Raw genomic sequence first — 6,938 nt, 5'->3', positions numbered from 1 at the left:
CTTTCTTTGGGATTGGAATGAAAACTGACCTTTTCCAGTCCTGTGGCCACTGCTGAGTTTTCCAAATTTGCTGGCATATCGAGTGCAGCACTTTCACAGCATCATCTTTCAGGATTTGAAAGAGCTCAACTGGAATTCCATCACCTCCACTAGCTTTGTTCATAGTGATGCTTCCTAAGGTCCACTTAACTTCACATTCCAGGATGTCGGGCTATAGGTGAGTGAGCACACCATCGTGATTATCTGGGTCATGAAGATCTTTTTTGTACAGTTCTTCTGTGTATTCTTGCCACCTCTTCTTAATATCTTCTGCTTCTGTTAGGTCCCTACCATTTCTGTCCTTTATTGAGCTCATAACATCCCATTACTTACATTAAAAATATCCAGTTCTCAGTTTTGAAAGATAGGCCAAAAAAAGTGTAGAAGAAAACTGAAGAATGCACTTTTTTTTTTTTGCTAATACATTTTGCTGTACATCAGAAAGTTGGCTGGAAACTTGTGTTGATCAAAACTGAGCACTAAAATAGATTATTTCTTTCCATTTAATCTCTTAAATATGTACAACGTGCTGCTCTAATAACAACTTCACCCCTACCCTTTAAATGTTTTCTTTAAATCAGTGGGTTTGATGTGTTCTGGATATTTATCTCCTTGTATTTTAGATACATGTAGTTGCAGATAGCACCAGGAATTAGATCTCTGTGCATTCTTAACCTGGCTGAGTAAGCTTTACCAGTTAATGTCTGTCCACTTGCCTCATATATAAAGTGAGGAAATGGGTCTGCTAATTAAGCTTCTAATTCCTTTTGTTCTGTGCAGCATTTTCAAAAATCTCTTTCTGAGGGAAATACCAGTTTGGGCAGCCAGTCCTTGCGTTTGTTTATACTCAGAATTTTGCATGCTTGCCTGACTTAGTTGGTTTGAACTGGTTAGTTGAATTGGTTTTTTAAAAGGTATAATGTGTTGATTTTTAGTGAAATCATGGTTCTGTCACTACTTTTGTAAATTAACCTGAAATGTAACCTTCACAGTAACCGGGATGATATGCTTGTAAAAGTGTTCTCTTTCGCTTTTATCCTCAGTGTACTTCCTTAATCCCCTACCAACCCTTATCTTGTATGAGAATAATGTGTAACTTTGTGGCTGAAGACTTGAATGAAGATAATGGGACCTTTTATTCTCTAAATAGTGACATATTACCTTCAGCCACAGACTCAATATTAGACCTAAGAATAAAAATATACCTAGGTATAAAATACCTAGGTATAAAAAAAAAAAAAAAAGGAATGTGAGGGATAAACCTAAGAATTGGTATAGTTTGTACAAAACCACATGTTTATTTTTCTCCAAGTAAGTTATTTTTCTATAAGAGATAATGTATAGCTATGCTTTGGGGGGTAAAAGGCAGTACATAGTAAATATTTCTAAAGCATCTGGAAAAAGCTGCCTAGTTTAATACCCCTTTCCCTCATCTGTTTAAGGCAGTTTAACATAGTTTGAACCGGTTGCATTTTCCACAATGATTTTAGTTTTTTTTTTTTTTTTTTTTGACATTAAAATGACTCCAAGCAGAAAATGAGAACCCTGAAATAGAGGCAGAATAACAAGTATTACTTCTGTTCCATCAAACATAGAATTTAAATACACAATTAAACTGCTCCTGTTTATGTGCTTTGCCATTAAAATCTTCTTACCCTATACAAAAATCGAAATTACCCGACGGAAAATAACCAATTTGAGACTGAATGAAATGAGCCTGGTGGTCCCAGGGACAAGCACATTTAGCCAAGGAGTGTCAGTAAAATCCATTTTTATGTGTAATTTTGAAAGTAAGCCTTTAGGTCAGCACTGAGTTTGTGCTTGTGCTGAGAACTCAACAAATGTGGCCAAGAGAACAACTCTAGCATAATGCTTTCAGTGCTTCATACTTCAGCCCCATCTGTTTAAACATTTCTGCAGTGGTGCCCAGAACAGCTTGTTGGTAGCATCTGAGGCATTTTCAAGGGACAAATTTTTCTAAGGGCCAAATCAGCTTTAAAATATTCAGAAGGAAAATGGGATGGTCTTCTAAATTCTTGCTACTCGAAGCATTGTTCACAGATAAGCACCGACCTATCCTGGAAGTCATTTCATCTGGAAGAAATGCAGAATCTTGGGCCCCATTCCGAACTACTGAATCAAAATGTCACTTCATTTTATCAAGACCTCCAGGTGACTGATATTGAAATCTGAGACATGGTGGTTTAAGCTCTTTGAGCAGTTTTTTTTGGAGGGGGGAGGGTTGAGGGATGAGAGGATAAGGGCTGTTTTATTAATAAGAAGTAAGTGCTGATTCTTTAGGTGGGGGGTTGGCTTTTCAACTGTGTGCCCCAAAGGAAAAGACCTCATTGAGAACAGCCTCTGCTGCCAGCCATGCTCAGAGGTGTCACCTCTACTGTGGCATAGCAGAGCTCCTGGAGGCCTCTGGGATGCTTGTCAAGTTCAGAGGCAGGAGTTTCAGTATCAGGCAGGTGGTATTAATGCTTTCTTTGTGTATACTGGGTTGGCCAAAAAGGCCATTTGGGTTTTTCCATAATATCTTATGGAAAAATCTGAACGACCTTTTTGGCCAGCACAATACACAGATCTACGTGTTTTTTGTATTTTGTTTTGCACCTATAAATTAACGACTCTCTTCAAGGGGCCGACCCATCAACACTTTTATCAGACCAAGATAAAATGATTAGATCTGTTAACAATCTGACTTTTCAATGACACAAAAAACCAGCTCTTTCCCACGGGAGGGACATAAGTGACTTCCTAACCCATGATCTGGAGAGATGCCGAGCAGTGTTTTCAGGGTCCAAATTTGGTCTTTTTCCAATTTCCAAAGTGCAGTTCTGAGCCCAAATCCCTGGACACATATAGGGCTCTGCCAGTAACACCCTGTTCAGGAGCAGGGAATCCATCCCGTTTCAGTCTCTGGCAGTCAGGACCTCTCTGCTTTGTTTCAAGATGAATCTTCTGGTTACATCTTTGTACACTTTGTTCTCAGGGATCTTTGTGGAAAGAAGAGGCAGATTCAGATGTTCTAGAGGAGCCTGGCCTAGCAATTCTGTGCATGACGGAGCTCTGAGCTGGGCTTGGGGAGGAGCCCTTGCTTCTCTGCTGGAACTTGTGTCTCCTCCCTGGAGCAGCTCCTTTCATGACCTTTAAGCTGGTTCATCAATGTGATTCCCTCTAGAGATGACTATACAAAGTGTCATCTAAATGTCCAGTGATGGTGGTTTAACCATCTGCTTTTATTGATGGCTCACCCAGTCAGTCATTTCAGGGCTGCCTTATGCTCTGCTTGGATATTTATAATGTCCTTCACTGAATCATTCTTACAGGTTCTGAGGACCCTGGTGATGAATTACCACATGGAAACTACACAGACTCCCTGCCCCCCACTCCCACATCCCCACTGGAGACAGTGAGGAGCAGAGGGAGGAGTCCTGGCTGTGAAGCAAGATGTGCTGATGTGAGCATCTGAGCTCTCGTCTTCTCATGGTGCCATCCTGGGTGGGTTACTTAAGCCTCACTGAGCCTCGGCTTCTCACTGTGATGGGGAAAAATGGTATCTACTGTACAGCTGTCCTTAAGGATTAAGAGAGATAATACTCATTTAGCAAAACCACAAGCACTTAGGGAATCAAGAGGACTGTGCTCCGTTTCTGGTCGATGGTGAATCTCTCAGCCTGGTTTCCCCAGAAAACAGCCTACGGCAAAACCTAAGTGCTAAAAGCTTTGCTTGGACTTCCCCGGTGGCTCAGCCTTAAAGAATCTGTGAGTCAATGAAGGAGACCCAGGTTCAGTCCCTGGGTCAGGAAGATCCCCTGGAGAAGGAAATGGCAACCCACTCCAGTATTCTCGCCCGGAGAATCCCATGGACAGAGGAGCCTGGTGGGCTACAGTCCATGGGGTCTCAGAGTCGAACACAACTGAATGCACGCATGCGTGTGCACACACCCCTTTGCTGAGGACACACTCAAGGGAGGCAGATGTGAAGGGACCGAGTGAGTGAGGTAGGAGGAGAGAGGCAGCAGGTCAAAGGCGTGTGTGCCAAGCCATCCAGACTTTACCAGAGAAACATCCCGGCAGCTCAGAACACATAGGACACCCCCAGGGAGGGTGTGTGGATGCACTGGGTTCGCGCACAGCCACTTGGGGAGGGGTAAAGGAGGAGAATCCATCTGTTTGCTCGTGTCTCCTGTTGCTGACTGGCCAGTCTCCTCCTCTTCTCCACCACTGGGTGTCAGTTGCCCTACATTTCTGGAAAGTTCTGTCCCAAGAGCAGCGACATCAAGCTCATGAAAGGGCCTGAAGTAGCAACTTTTAATGCCTGCCTCTCTGCAATCTGGAGCCTGGAAGACCCCTCCTGGAAAGCCAGTGGGGTGCAGTGGGGGGTGCCAGTAAGGCCCTGGGATTTGTAAAGCAGCAGTAAAGGAGCACAGGGGCAGGTGGGGAGGGCCTGGCGGTGAGGTCAGAGGCTTGAAAGGAGGCATGGTTGGTTGGTCCTGCCTCCAGCAACACGGGAGATGGGGAGAAGCCACTTGCTGCAGCAGGACCACCTGCCGGGCAGCCAGGGCAGTGAGGAATCAGCCTCCAACAGGAGGACGGAGACAGAGCTCAGTGAGCCCCTTTGGTAAGGCTGGACGTCGCCCCTCTGTACCCACAAGAAAGCCACTGGTGCCAAGTGATCTTCCTCGAGGGTCACCAGTAGCATCAAGCAGAAAAACCAGCCTAAACAAATCTGCGCAGTGCACATTGGGTCTGGTATTATGAGAGCAGGATGTGGGCTTTCACCAGTCTATGAACATGGAAGGATGCGAAACTGGCTCATGACAGACACTGTTTGGGGGACTTTTAGTACAGGTGGCACTAGAGGCTACCTGGTGAACCGCTCAGTGTATATGCACATGGGCTTTTAGAAAGTAGAAAAACAGTTCATTTATCAAAACTTAAAAAAATCTTGTCTCATACTTCATCTACAGAAACAAGCCAAGTGCTGCCTCCTTAATGATGCCCGATAGAAACAGAAGCTGCAGTGTGGGGGGTCACAGCGTACAGGCCTCGACTTGCAAGCTGGGCTACCTGTCTTTGAAGTCTAGTTGTGTCACCCAAGAGCTGTGTAACCTCAGGCAAGTTAAGCCCCTGTGACTCAGTCTTCTCCTCTGTGAAGCGGGAGTGGACACAACCCCCTATCTTACAGGGCTATGGTGGGACGCCACCTGTAAACCGTGATGCCTGGTACAGAAGAGCACAGTGTGCACTGGCCGCTACGACTAAATGAGTGACTCAGTATATAAGAGGAGTTTTAAAGTTCAAATTGTGCTACAAAGCAACAAGAAAATTCTGAAAAACAACAGTCTACAAAAGCCCAAACTTCAGAAACCATACGATTTGTTCTTGTGTTAGAATGGTGTGTCACTGCTTTCTATGGGATGCTATGTTGGTCATGGGCCAGTCCTTGGTCTCATGAGGACTTTTGCTGTCATTGTGTCTATCCCATTTTTCCCTCTGGCATTTGATATATCTTTGCCAAATCCTTGAAACGGCTGATGCAGTCATTCCCTTCCTTCAAGGCCACGGCATGGGTGATGAGCACTAAGATCAGTCAATAAGATTACCTAACTGGTGCACCCGGAGCCACCTCCTTAGCCTCAGATTGGAGACTGCATCTATGCATTTTGTCCATGTTGTTAAAAATGAATGTATCTTGCTCTTACACTGCTACGTGACATTTCAGAATTCAGTAGCACAGAATTATAGAAAAGTGTTCCAAACTACCAGTTTCTTTGAATACCGTACTTAACAATAATTCAGAGCCCTAAGCATCTTTATCAGTTATTTTCAAATGATTTCTTGGAGGAAGGCTGGCGTCTCAACACTGCATGACTTTTCTCAACTGTGCCAAAAACTGCATTCAGATTCACTCCAAAGCTACTGAGGTTGCATCAAAGAATTCAGCCTTACAGCAAAAAAATACTTAAATTGCCAGGGTGCCCTTCTTCTGAAAAACTCATAAAGCCTTTACGTGATTTGGTGAAGGGATTTTCATCCAGAAGAGATGGCATTTGATTAATAAAGTTTCTCAAAGTTTAAATATATTTCTGAATATCTTTCTCATCTGCTGCAGCTGTATTTTCAGATGCAACTCATTTCAATTTAACTTACTATGACACACATTTGTTTTGTTTTGCTTTTAAAAAAAAATTCAAACAGTAGAAGAGCTGAGTTCCTTTTCTTAGTTCTCTATGGCTCAGTCTCTCTGGATAACAGTTTGTTCCCGAGTCCTTTCATCTTGTTCAGCCACTCCCTGCTTCATCCTTCCCCTTCACTGCGGGGGCGGCCCCAGTGGGCGCTGATGAACAGACCCAGCACTGATCCACCAGGACTCTGGGCCCCCAGTAACGGCCTTACTTTTTAATAGACTGTCATATTCCACTGCCCAGCGTTCAGACCTCTGAGCTTGGCTTTTCCAGGAAGCTAAATCTCTACCTTCCTCCCGTTGTGTGATGGTAAAGACTCTTACCTGTATTCTTGGTCCATCTGAGTGCCTCACACATAGATTTGTGATGCTACCAAATCCACTGACATTCCTATACCCCGGAGTTCTCAACTTCTCAATGGTTTTCAACATTTCCTTAATTTCATCCGCATTATCCAAAATTGCCAATTCTTCTTTAAATGTGTAATATGAAAATGTTTTCTATTTTTCAGAATCTTTATTTTTTCTAATAATATATGTAATATATGTTCACTGTAAATAAAATTTAAATATCCATATGTAATTCCACCTCAAGGAAATGAATGATGCCCGTACATTTTTTCAGTTTTGCTTTTGATTTAAAAAAAAAATCAAAATTGGGATCATACTTGACTGGAATGAAGTTTAAGAAAAATCGGAACTTTTT

This window comes from Bos mutus, chromosome 12, assembly GCF_027580195.1.
Source record: "Bos mutus isolate GX-2022 chromosome 12, NWIPB_WYAK_1.1, whole genome shotgun sequence".
In the NCBI taxonomy this organism is placed as follows: Eukaryota; Metazoa; Chordata; class Mammalia; order Artiodactyla; family Bovidae; genus Bos; species Bos mutus.
Note: the sequence above shows the minus strand (reverse complement) of the source record.